Source organism: Protopterus annectens, chromosome 6.part1, assembly GCF_019279795.1.
Source record: "Protopterus annectens isolate FY-2018-M chromosome 6.part1, PAN1.0, whole genome shotgun sequence".
In the NCBI taxonomy this organism is placed as follows: domain Eukaryota; kingdom Metazoa; phylum Chordata; order Ceratodontiformes; family Protopteridae; genus Protopterus; species Protopterus annectens.
This window is the reverse complement of record NC_056738.1, coordinates 530,676,872-530,689,637: the sequence shown is the minus strand read 5'-3', so window position 1 is coordinate 530,689,637 and position 12,766 is coordinate 530,676,872. Positions and strand designations below refer to the sequence as shown.

At 35.0% G+C, this 12,766-nt stretch overlaps 1 protein-coding gene across 1 annotated transcript in view; it reads right to left on the bottom strand.

The window, feature by feature from the left end:
* The window catches only part of LOC122805670 (serine/threonine-protein kinase D3-like), a 1,097,474-nt gene that overhangs the window by 272,688 nt on the left and 812,020 nt on the right, over positions 1 to 12,766 (bottom strand). The gene's annotated exons all lie outside the window — the stretch shown is intronic.

The window sequence follows — 12,766 nt, the reverse complement described above, 5'->3', positions numbered from 1 at the left end:
CCAGCTCGACTTTGGTGCTTTCTACTTGGTTAAAACATTTAATTTTAAATAAAAATATTTAAAACATGTAAATACTGAGTCCAATAAACATCAGAGTTTCACACACAGGAAATATGAACATAATACTATAGGATAGATCTTGCATTGATTTTAGAAAACCTTTAACTATCTAGCCATAGTTCCTTGACTATCTGAAGATTAACTGTCCCTATCTAATCTAAATAACCTAGTAAGGCAAGATTATACTCTTACTTCTGAAACTGTGAGGTAAGATGAGAAGTTAGGTCCACACTCCAGGCTGTTGTCTGTCCTCAGAGACTGGAACAACAACTCTCCTGAAACAACTGAATGATAAACTACTGCTGAACAGCTCTGGAAACAACTGAATGAAAAAATTGAATAACTGACTCTGAACCTACTTTTTATAGCAGATCTTCTTCAAAAGTAACAGGAAGCTGCCATGAGAATTCTACTCTCATATCAGACTTTGAAAAGTAAACAAACAGCTGCAGTGAAGATTACATTCTCCCAGCTCTTTCACACAAAGACATCACATCTAGGTCAGCTGACTCAGGCATAACATGCATTCAGAATTCTCTTTCTTATTTACAAAAGTAAAGCTAGTCATGCTGGCATATGTAACACAGGGTAATTTACAATTATTTACAAAACTTCAGCCAGTCATGCTAGCACAGATAACAATATCTAATATCCTCACTTGCAGAATGTTCAATCCCCAACACTAAGCTATTGGTCACTGATGTGGATTTGGGAATTACAGTTTCCATTAACTGAATATGCTCCTTCTGAGATATAACGCAATGTAAATTAGAAGGTCTATATAAACTTGTATTGACATCAGTCAGTAAAATAGTTTTATTGCTGGCTAACTGTATCTTAAGTGCCACAGGTTATGCCACATATGAAGCACTAAAGCACTTCAGTTATAAAAAAAAGTTCCCTATTAAGGTGCAGCAGCAAAACCTGTAGTAGCTGATGACAAATGGAATATCAACATTCATCCCAGTAATGTATTGCAATCGATCTGCATCTACTGATCATGAAGCCAACACTTTGTGCCTAGAGTTGCTGCCCCCTTTGTCCCCCCAGCTACGGTACTGCATGTAGGGGTCTCCTAAGTCTTGAAAATCACTTTTCTCTTTAGAACATCTTTTTGTAAGGGGAATCCACCCTGCACTCCCAAAAGTTATATATACCAACTTTGAGATCACCATACCTCAGAGAATAGGGAATATTCCAAGAAATGGCACCTTGGACTTGTTATAATACAAATCTGATGTTTTAATTATTCAGTCTCCATGTTTTGGGACTTGCTCTAGCAGGTCTTGATATTTCAAATGGTTAATAAATTGTCCCCATATTTTTACATGACTACAAATTACATTTTGAGAGTTCTGCATATAACTTAGTGTGAAGCTGTCAAAGCTGTGGACACTTTTTTCAGTTTTGTTTTTATAGCCCAGATGTCCACTGGACTGCAGACTGGCTATCCAATACATGCCAAGTTGTAAAAGTTGCTGTTATCCTCTATGAACATTATAACTATTGGGGTGCCACAAGATTTATTGCTGAGCCCTCTCTTGTTTGCCATTTTTTTACAGACATCAAGCCAATATCCCAGAAGTGAGATAGACCATGGTTGCTGGTAACTGTAAGCGGAGTACTGTTATCCACTCATCTGCTGATACTAAATTAATCCAATGAAGACTGGAGTATGCATATACCTAGTTTACTGAAAAATATCTCAAACTAAATGCAAAAAAGTGTAGCATAGTAACATTTGACAAAAAAAAATTGTACCTACCTCATATGTTATAAGTGGTACTCCATACCAGACAGATACCATCATAAGAGACCTGAATACTTATGTGAACAACTCTCTGTTATTTAGTTGTTTCCACCACAGTCAGGAAGTAAACTTATCTGGCCCACTTACTATCTTCAAGGTCCAAAGAAGTCAATTTAACACTGTACTCTTCCCTCACCAGACCCAGTGATTCTTAATGAAGAAAAACTTCAGGTTTTCAATTGCTCAAAGAACCTGACAAAGTAGCATAACTTGTTGCCCTGAGATAACCTGTGTTCCACATTTCAAACCATAAAAGACCCAGTCCTATTTGACCTCTTATTTCAGCTAATAAACATAACTTGTTGGAGGGAAAAGTTACTAACTTAACATACTCTCAGCCTATGAAATAAGTTATAATATTTAAAGGTCAAGTATGGCTATGACATTGTTGACTTTTAAGGCTAGCCTTGATGAGATGATAGCTAGACACACATTCACTCAAGGGTATCACATATGGCTCTGCTAAGTCTAGAAGGTGAATAAGTGCTTGTAAGGGGTGGCAAGAACTTTTAAGTCTGTCCTTCAAAAGGTATATGTCATTAAGCATCTTATGGGACTTGTTATTGCATCCCTATAGTGTTCCTGTGGTCCTACAGAGATGTTATATCTGTCTATAACATCACTTTACATGGTGTGTATAATTATCTTCAGTGGTTTTACTCTTAAAATGAGGATTATCTGCATTCTAACTACTGAAATACCAATACAGTGGACTTAACAATGCTGCTCACAATTTGGATTAGTTCTGTGATAAAACCAACACACTTATGCTACAGCACGTTTTGGGTGAACTACAAATTTTGATATAAAACTATGGTGAACTTTATTTTGCTTTCACAAGTGACAGTCCCATGCTCTTCCAGTCAACCTCATATAAATATTGAGCAAAACAATATGAGAATATATTTAAGAGCATCGCTGTTATTTTATTCACTTCTCAACTGCCTCATATTTTGTTCACCACACATCTTTAATGAGTATTGTTATACTTCATTTTCAATGTGAGCCAACACTGAGAGTTGAGAAATGTCTGTTTTGGTAATGACTGTGGGTCTATTTAACATCTACTTGAGCAAACCCTGTAAAATGTGATATTTTAACTATGTATAGTGAAATGAGACATGAGTCCTCTACAAGCTTTATCAGTTTCAGAGTTCAAAAAATGTAAAGAAAACCATATTACATTATATACAGATGGGATTCTGACAGAGCCTAAAGTTGTCAATATTTTAAAGATTCAAACATACAGTGCACTCCCTTTTTCAGAAGCAAACGATTTTCTACCTCTTAAGGAGGCTTAATATACACTGCATAAAACATTTCTATGAAAAATTCTGTAGCTACATATATGTCATGTTCTATTATTATACTGTACAAAGATAGTTTTTACTTTTCAGGAGATACTTTCACTGATACAAAGCTGAAACCTTTATCAGTGCAACAGCATCTATAAATCAGTACTACTCAGATTTTCAATACTTTTCTGATTTTTAACTTTTTTTAACATATAGAATTTTGTGGCATTTTCTATTCCATAAGTAATTAAGGAATTCTGTGCACTGGTCATCTGAAGATGATGTACCATACACATCATCTTGTAACACATCTCTAAACAGTCTCTCTGGAAGTTTGAGATCTTTTTGATATTATATCTCATTTTCATTTCCAATCCTTCTGAAAGTGCCTCTTGGGAAACATCTGAAGATATCTAACCTGATGTTTCCCTGAATACCTCACACAAGAACATGTCATAAAGACAGTAGCAAGGCCACTATGAGAAATATTCATTTTTGACCAAGTGTTTATTTCTTCACAGCATTTCTTATCATCAGTATAAAATAGATGACTTAACTTTCACACTGTTTTACATTTTTTTTCCTAACTGCTTCTCACTAGAACTTGATATTTTCATTCTTCCTCCTTCTAAAAAAGACAAACATCTCACATTAGATCATGTTAAAGTTTTATCAGGACTGGATTTGTTTTAGTATGTTTTGAACCTGACTCCTTTTCCAAGGAATCAATAAAGAAGTAGATGTATGAATTCTACTCTTTAGTCTACAATCCATCAGCAACTGAACTGTAAGTTGATCTATACCTTGTTGTGTAGTATTTCTATATTCTACTAATTCCAAGTTGAGCGCTAGTAACTGTTATCATTAATGTTGTGTTATTTTCTTAAGTCTTTTGACAGTGACTACAGTCCTGTCAGCATAGATCATTAAATTGTGTCTGGTTTGAACCACGTGTATCATTGTTTTGGAAACCTCTTGAATTCCAGACATACATAATGTGGACAATTATCTGATATTATCTCATCTGGAATTCCTCACCTTGAAACTAGAGCTTTCAGGTCACTGACCAGATAGCTATTTAAGCATATGTTAATGTCATGACCTCAGAAAACTTTGAATATCAGTCTGCACAGATCAAATGGACACTGTCTTGATTTATTGAAATAAATATGTTCAAATTTTACTCTGTGATTTTTCCAAAACTGATTAAGAAATCATTTCTACTCATCACTGTAATAAACACTACACATAGCAGAATTATTAGTCTTGCTCCAAATATATCCACTGATTCTCCTGGCCAAAATAACATATCCCAAGCTCCTTTTTTTGTACAGTTCACAACTTCTCAATTCCCAGGTGGGACTCATGCATTCTTAGCAGTATTTCTTTCCTTAACTGACCAAACACTATTCATTTATCAGCCTTAAAAACAAGTATTGCATGCAACTAATCTCTTCACTGAATGAAACATACTACTGTGTCTCCACCCTTACTGTAGTTTTCTATTCTGGACACCCTATCATACATATTGTACTACTTGAAGCATTTGCATTTCAGTTTTCCTGTCAGTACAATGCTGAAACCCTTTACATTTATTTTTAGGCAGGGAGAACCATGGAATTATACATATAATGCTAAGTTCATCACAAACCAAATATTGTTTCTTTCGCATATATGAACAGCTTCAGGTACATGCTGCACATATCTTTTTACCTAGCTTATATTCTACAACTAATGCATACTTCTGTAATTACAGTAACAGTCTTTGCAACCTTGGCAGTGCTTTGCGCAACTATTTCTTAAATTTATTTTGTAATGGTTAAAGACCTGTTTCTACCCCCATTTCCCATCAATAAAATCATCGGGCATGTTACAGCTGCACAATGGTAAATCGCTCTTTTTCTACCTATGCATATATTTTCTGGAAATCAGTAAAGGTTCTAGATCTATAAGTAGTTTATCTTCTTGCAAACTAACTGCACTTTTCAAGTTTTAGCTGTGAATGACTTATTCGTATTACAATATTTTAATGTGAACAATTCTGACTCATAAGACTTCACACTGTAGCATCACTTAATAGATCATTTAAAATTATCATCAGTGCCCTAATGCCCTCCATATGAAATCATTCAATTAAATATTTTATAAAACAAACAAAAATGCCCTGTGACTATAAAATTCAACTAATACCATTATCTTCATGACCACTACCAAATTAATTACTTAGTATTGAAAAATACAAAAAAAAAAACTCAGATAGCTGCATTATTACCCTTTGTCAGTCTATTCTTTTTGAAGTGACCCTGGAATTTATCACAATTTTTTTCTGTGTTTTTTATTTAAATTTTTGCATCTGCCAAGATTAACGCTTAGCTCAGGGATAGTAGCATGTCAATGTGCATAATATCAATCAGTTTGTGTCAGCATTATGCACATCAACATAAATGCTACTCGACCATGTTAATTAAATCCATGGATATATATACATATATAGATACAGATATATAGATATAGATATGTATATATATTGCATAAGGTAAAGTAATGAATTCATAACATTGTGAAATATTAAACAATTTAGAGGATTGTGTTGGCGCCTCCACATGTAACCAAGTTTGTCTGAGATATGGATACCAATAAATTAAACTCAGCAGTGGACCAAAGCAAAACTTGAGAGATGAAGCTTAACATCAGTCACGATCACTTAACTATTTAGTTATGATCACACAGAATTGACCTAGTTCTTGTAGTTAGAGCTTCAGCTGCTCAGATGTGCTACTACTTACAAAAAAATAAAAATCTGTAGGAATACCAAGTGTTTACAACCTTGAAAACCATAGAACTACTTAGTGTTCTTATATAGGCATAGAAATTAGAGCCTCCCTGATAGACTAATAGCTTTAAAAGCTGTTATACTTCGGTCTGAAATTTTTTTGTGGGAGGAAAAAAGTGATTTGTAGCTTTTAGAAGTTGTTTTTAGTTATCACCAGTGTGTTATGTGTTAGCCATTGTGTAGGATGTAGCTTGAGATTGTAGTATAATAGCTCTAAGCCATGCATAACAAAACTTGTTATGCCACCGCACTGATGGCAAATAACAAGCTTCTCTTTTCCCAGTTTTGGAGAGTAAAGCTAATAAGCATACTCAATGTGCTTCATCAGTGTTATATCAATCCTGAGCAGCAACCCTAAATAAAATGTTTTACGTTACAAGGTTGTTCATATAGTTCCAACCTCAGTATGAACTCTATTTTTACTTTGCATGCAATTCAAGTTCATTTAACATATGTAAGCTCAATATAGTCCCACAGTCTAAATGTGCCATTACTCAAGCACCATGACCCCAAATGAGCAGCTACATTTCAAAGTAAAAAAATAAATCAATGAACATAAACCCTCCATTATGCAGCCCTCCATTTAAAACTCCATGAAATATGAATAAATATTAATAAGTTTTGATCACCTGGGCGGCCACGGTGGTGCAGTGGTTAGCATTGCTGCCTCACAACAAGAGGTTCTCCGGTTCGATCCTCGGCTGGGGTGCCTTCTGTGCGGAGTCTGCATGTCCTCCCTGTGGTCGCGTGGGTTTCCTCCGGGTGCTCCAGTTTCCTCCCACATCCCAAAGACATGCTGCAGGTGGATTGGACACTCTAAATTGGCCCTAGGTGTGCATGTGAGTGTGCCTTCTGTGGAAGGTTGGGCGCCAGGCTGGCAACTCGACACCGTAAAACTCCACTGCCATTCAATGTGCGGACAAGGTGATCCGCTGTGGCGACCCCTAACTGGGAAAAAGCCGAAAGAAGAAGAAGAAGAAGATTAATAAGTTTTGATCACCCTGAGCATCAGCTCCATATAAAGCCTTTTAAGTCATTTGATTGTCCATTTAACTCCATCTTCAGCATGAGAACAACTGTAATTTTGCATGCAATTAAAGTTGACTCAGAAAATATGATGGTCTAAATGCACTGCTTCTAAAGCACCATTTTGCCCCTTTGATTCTACATTATATGACCCTTTTTTAAAAGCTACAGTTCAAAAAATAAAACATAATAGGTTGTTAAACACTGGCTGTAAAAACTGGTTCACATGAGTGACTATTAGTAGCACAATCAGAAGGAATAACTACAATCATTGTCACTGTTGCTCTGTGTATTACTGTTGTTACCATATGTATTAGCATAATTTGCCATTATTATATACTTACTGTATTAATGATTAATGTAAGCAAGCTAGGATTTTAAACTTTTCTCTTAAAGTATAGACTATGTGATCCCACACTATTTGATATTAGTACTTTAGCCCAAACTAAAAAGTCAAGGTTTCTAGATGCTCACAGATGCATACATGATTTTAATATCTCATATCCACTTGAAATATGATTTTTGAGGGTTTTTTTACATTTATAGGACAACACATATTCTTATTTTTATCAGTAACAAAAACATAATCCACAACAAACTAATGTTTCACAAGGAAATGTTACTTCCCATTTTGTGATTTTTGTTAAATGGAGAGGATTTATAAAGATGGGTGTGCAGACCACTAAACTATATACAGTGAAAAGTAGGAAATGTTATTTCTTGAAAGTTTTTTGAAAACATAATATAGTACAAGTCATAAGGTAGGTGCAGTCAGGGATGGCAAAAATGATATGATACTAACACCGTTCATCAGTAAAACTGAAAGAAGTAATTAAAATAGGAAATATGTACACATTTTAACAAAAATATGTTTATATCTTAGGATAGTGACCAGGAACCATAGAAGTGAAGCACTTAACTTTCACTTTTATTGTAATCAAAGGCTGAGGGAGAGGACTGTTATAAAACATAAACTTGACACAAATCTAAGTCCAAATAATTGTTTTGGCAGATAGATATTTATCAGTAGATATGGATCAGATACTTTTAGCAGTCACTTCTTACAAACAAAAAGAATAAAGAAATGGTGCAGAACCCACGTCAGTACTCTGTCTTCATTTCTTATTCTGTAATTGATGCTAAAATGTAAATAGCAAATGAATGAAACACAAATGGAGAACATGTCACCAATTGGGTAGCTTTGTGATTTTGCATTCATTTGTCTTGTGTTCAGGTGAAAGTATTTTGTTTTGAATATCATGCTTCTGAACAAGGTGAGATGATGTAGTGTTCTGTGATTTGCTTTCAGGGTTTCAAATCACAAAACTTTGGCCAGTGTATTGCTCATGTCTAAACTTTAATATTTGAGCAGATATCAGTTTTACTTTTAAGTGAAAAAAAATGAATCTGTAGTGCCTCAGACAGTTCAATGGTTTGAACATGCTGCAGAAAGTTTGATAAAAAAGGCATTATTCATAGAATGTAAGAACTAATAAATTCAGATGAAAATGTGGATTTCCATCAAAAATAGTATAATTTTAAAACAAAAATTCCTCATCATTCTTGCTGTAAGCTTTAATGATTAGATTATGATTATATGATTTTATAGAATTCATAGGAGTTTTAAGTTAATTTAGTCTAATGATCATAAAATGTTGCCAATAACCACCATCAGGTGCTACCACTTTTTTCAAGAAGTTAGTCCCGAGGTAAATTTGAGGGTACACATCTAGTCATCCAGGTTCTGTCTAAAGATAATAATTTGTCACACTCCTTAAACTGCAGGGGCAACTTATTTCAGAGAAGAGACAGGATGCTACATATTGAATCTTTGTTTCCAGCATTTTCAATGCATCTGCTGGTGAAGATGTTGGTCTATGATACTGATGTTTGCTAAACTATCATATTTGCAGACATAATGGAGATCAAGGACAAAAAGGTCTTCAGTCCCATAGAAAGTGGCAGACAAATTGTCCCTCAACAGTCTACAAGATAATGAATAAAAAGCAAAAACGTCTATCTATTTTTGATAGCTTAGGGTCTTTTAAGTCTGAAATCTTATTTAAGAATCCTGGGGCTTCTCTGGTCATGTGATATGTCAAGTGAGATACACCCTGAAGAAGGTACTCTATAATTGTTCTAATCAGTGCTCAGTATAAGGGAATGATGAAATCAACTCCCACACCTTGATGGGAGTAAGTGGAACTGTCAACCTAGGTACACAACTATATTTCCATTTAATAATGAAGTACTGCCTATACTATATGTTGAGGGTAGAGTTTTTTTCTGAGGGAAACGTGTCAAAAGGAGGTCTTGACAATAACATCAAGTTAGCAGTCACCTGTAAGCTTAGTTAACCCAAGGTCCTGCTTCTCAGTTTAGAGATCAATAAAGAAAATTCCAAAAAGAAGGACTCCCAATACAGACGCCAGGGAACTCTTCTGGTTATCTTCATACTTTCAGATGAAGCACCTGCCACATGAGCTGTGTGGGTTCTTTTAGGCAGTTTGCTACCCATCTTATCATTTAAGGATTTACCTTACTTACAACTTGACTACTGTCAACAGCATGTGTGACTCTCTCAAAGAAGTTAGCTAGATCTAATAGACAGGTTCTCTCTGTTGAGGGTATAGCTTAACGATATTTTTGATATCATAATTAATGAGATCAGTTATGATACACTCTAAACTTTGCATATCAGGCTCATAAGGCTGACAGGTATATAATTAACAGTGGCTGTGGTGGGGGCACCACCACAGTGCTGTGGAATAACTTGGACAGTTCATGCATTTTATAACATGCTTAATTGAATCATGGTTTGACTATTGTTTTATAAAAAATCTGTTATGAATTTGAACTCATACAATAACTTTGTGAATGTAATTCTCAGCCCCCCCCAAAAAAAACCCACAGAATGTGAAAAATCAAATTAGCTGGTCACCTGGTCTGTTTAGAAGTTTATTTCATGCAATTTTTGTACACTTTTGTAGCATATAGTTTCTTCAATTACTATAGTTATGTATTACTGTCCATAACTCTTATTATTGAATGATCTTAGATATAAGACACCAATATGTCTAGGTGTGCCCCATTCCTGTCTTTGCTAATTGTCTCATTTAGAGCTAGGAACTACAACCCCCACCCTTTCACAAAATATGAAGGCTGATCATATATCATATGATATTATATGATATTATATATTTTCTCTGCAATTGTATTATTCATCTTAATTAATTAGCCATTGGTATTTCAGCGTATATACCTAGCCAGTTATATTTTGATTTTACCAGAGTAAATACTTGCTATACCTTAAACAATTTCTGTCTTTTTAATTTATCCTCCTGATTTGCTCAAGCTGACCTGCTAGTTCTGTTTTGCATTAGTTAGCTAAATGTTGCCACCTAATACTCTTGGCTCATGCAGTATCTGCCTATTCTGATGTTATTTCCTTTCATGCTGCCATCCCATTCTTTTGCTCATAATATTATTTCTTTCAGACAGCATATTTACTACAATGACCTGTAACTAGCATTTTTGGCCATCAGTGCACAAGTCTCATTATCCTTTCATCTGTTCACGCTTGCATTTTACTTCTAGCACTGTTTTGATATATCTACCAAATGTGTCCTGTAAACAGTACTACATCTACTGCACTATAGCATTCAGTTCAAAATATGTCATATTATGGCTACCTGTGGTTATAAACGGAAACACCATAGCGTATTCAATGCATCACCTCTTACATTATTGTCTGTAAAGCTGCATCTCTGCTCTCTATTTTACTCTGTGTAAAAATGCAAGTTCTCACTGGTTTCCCTACTTTCTGGACCAGAAGGCTTTATACAGTTACTACAAAAATTAATGGATCTATTTTTAAGAAATATGCTTCACAGTCATATGAGAAATACTTTCAAGCAGTTTCATATAGTAAGAATGTTTGCCCTAAGCCAGGTCCTGTCCACTGCTCAACAATTGTGCTTTCCTTCACACGTGCAACCCCAGTACTTTGTCCATCTCCCCTACTAGTAGACTAATGATGGACTGTAGTACACGTTTCACATCTTACTGCTTTCTTTAAAACTTGAAGGAAGCCAGACTCATGTATTTGAACAGTTGAAGAATGAATTATTATTATTGTTGATGAAAACAAATAAGATGTTAGACCAAATGGTGTTATGATCATGACGAAAAAAGCACATTGCATATGACCTGTTTGATAAATGTCCATCTGCCGATCAAATGGCCCCAGGTGGTGTACTGCCAGACTTTCTTTAGAGAAATGTGTATTAATCATTATTGGTAGTGGCTCTTAAATCCAGTAGTGTCAATTTCAGGGTTTAATACAACTGCCATTCTGATCCTCAACTATGATGTAGTCATATAAGAGGATTTGTTGTACTGTACATCAGTTAAGACAGGTGAGGACTGAACTTTGCATTTCTTGAAAAGCCAGTTGAGCATCACTGCACAGAAGAGCTTTATACAGAAACCCAGAAAATTTTGTAGTGGTAGGCCCATTTGTTTGCAGATGCATGCAAGAGAATTGAGAAGGTTATGCTTCATTAGTACAAATGCAGATTTCTACCCCTTAATGTGCAAACCTATTATGTATTTGTGACCTTTGATCTCACAAGTAAACAGTAAGGTTTCTACTGGCAATATTGGTAATCAAGTGTAAAGAATGAACTTGGGCTGTGGAAGAGCTGACCTGAAAAGGAAAGACTGTGAATCAAATGATTTCTTGTTTCTTCTTCAAAGCAAGGGTCATAGGACACTGCAAGTTTTATTTCAATTCTGTAACTGTGAAAACAGCAGCTTCCTAAGATGACCCAAAGTAACAGCATCTAAAACTAAACAAAAGTAGCAATGCAGATACGCATTTAGAGGTAAAGTTCTGAGTTTTAGTCTTTTGCCTACTTTCTTCTACATTTTTTAAACATCTTTACAAAATCACAACTAAAACAGTGACACGGGTACACTATAAAAGAAAAGAAAAGAAACCACAGTTATATGTCTTTCCATGCACAATACATATTTTTAACAGTTGTCATTCACTTGGACATTACATACATTTTTCAGTTCATTCCTTCCTTTAAACCTTATTCCTCCTACTGAACATTATTCTTCATGTATTGTTCCTGCAGATTCCATTTCCTTCTATGTAATTTGCTCTTTCTATTTTCTGCGGATACAACCTACACAGCAGTTTTACTGCTTTTGTACGGTACGACTCTTTACAAGTATTCTAAATTCCAGTCATGACAACTTCTCTCTGTGACCTATCCTTTCTTCATATGCTGCAGAGGATTACTAGTCTGAATATTTGACATGTAGCTTTGTGTCACTTGCATAACAAACCATGGTGTGCTGTGTTTTTCTGCATACATAATCTATTATATTGGTGCACATCCTTGAATATTAGTTTCAACAAATGCATAAGGCACAACTGATTGATCCTCTTCTGCAAAAGGAAAATGCAGAACTGAATATCTCTCATGCTCTTGCTTAAGTTGTGCAAAGGCCATGCTGGTGTCATGTCGACTATCTTCCTCTACTCTCTTGTTACTACATTTTCAGAACACTGGGTATAATTTTCAGCTAATAAAGACTGTGATGCCATAAAATGTTTCATATAAATTGCAATCAAAGATATTTGATCATCAAGATTCTCACTTTTATTATTATATCACATCTTTATGTTGATTAAATATACTTCCAAAAGGCATTACTAGTTTCTAACTA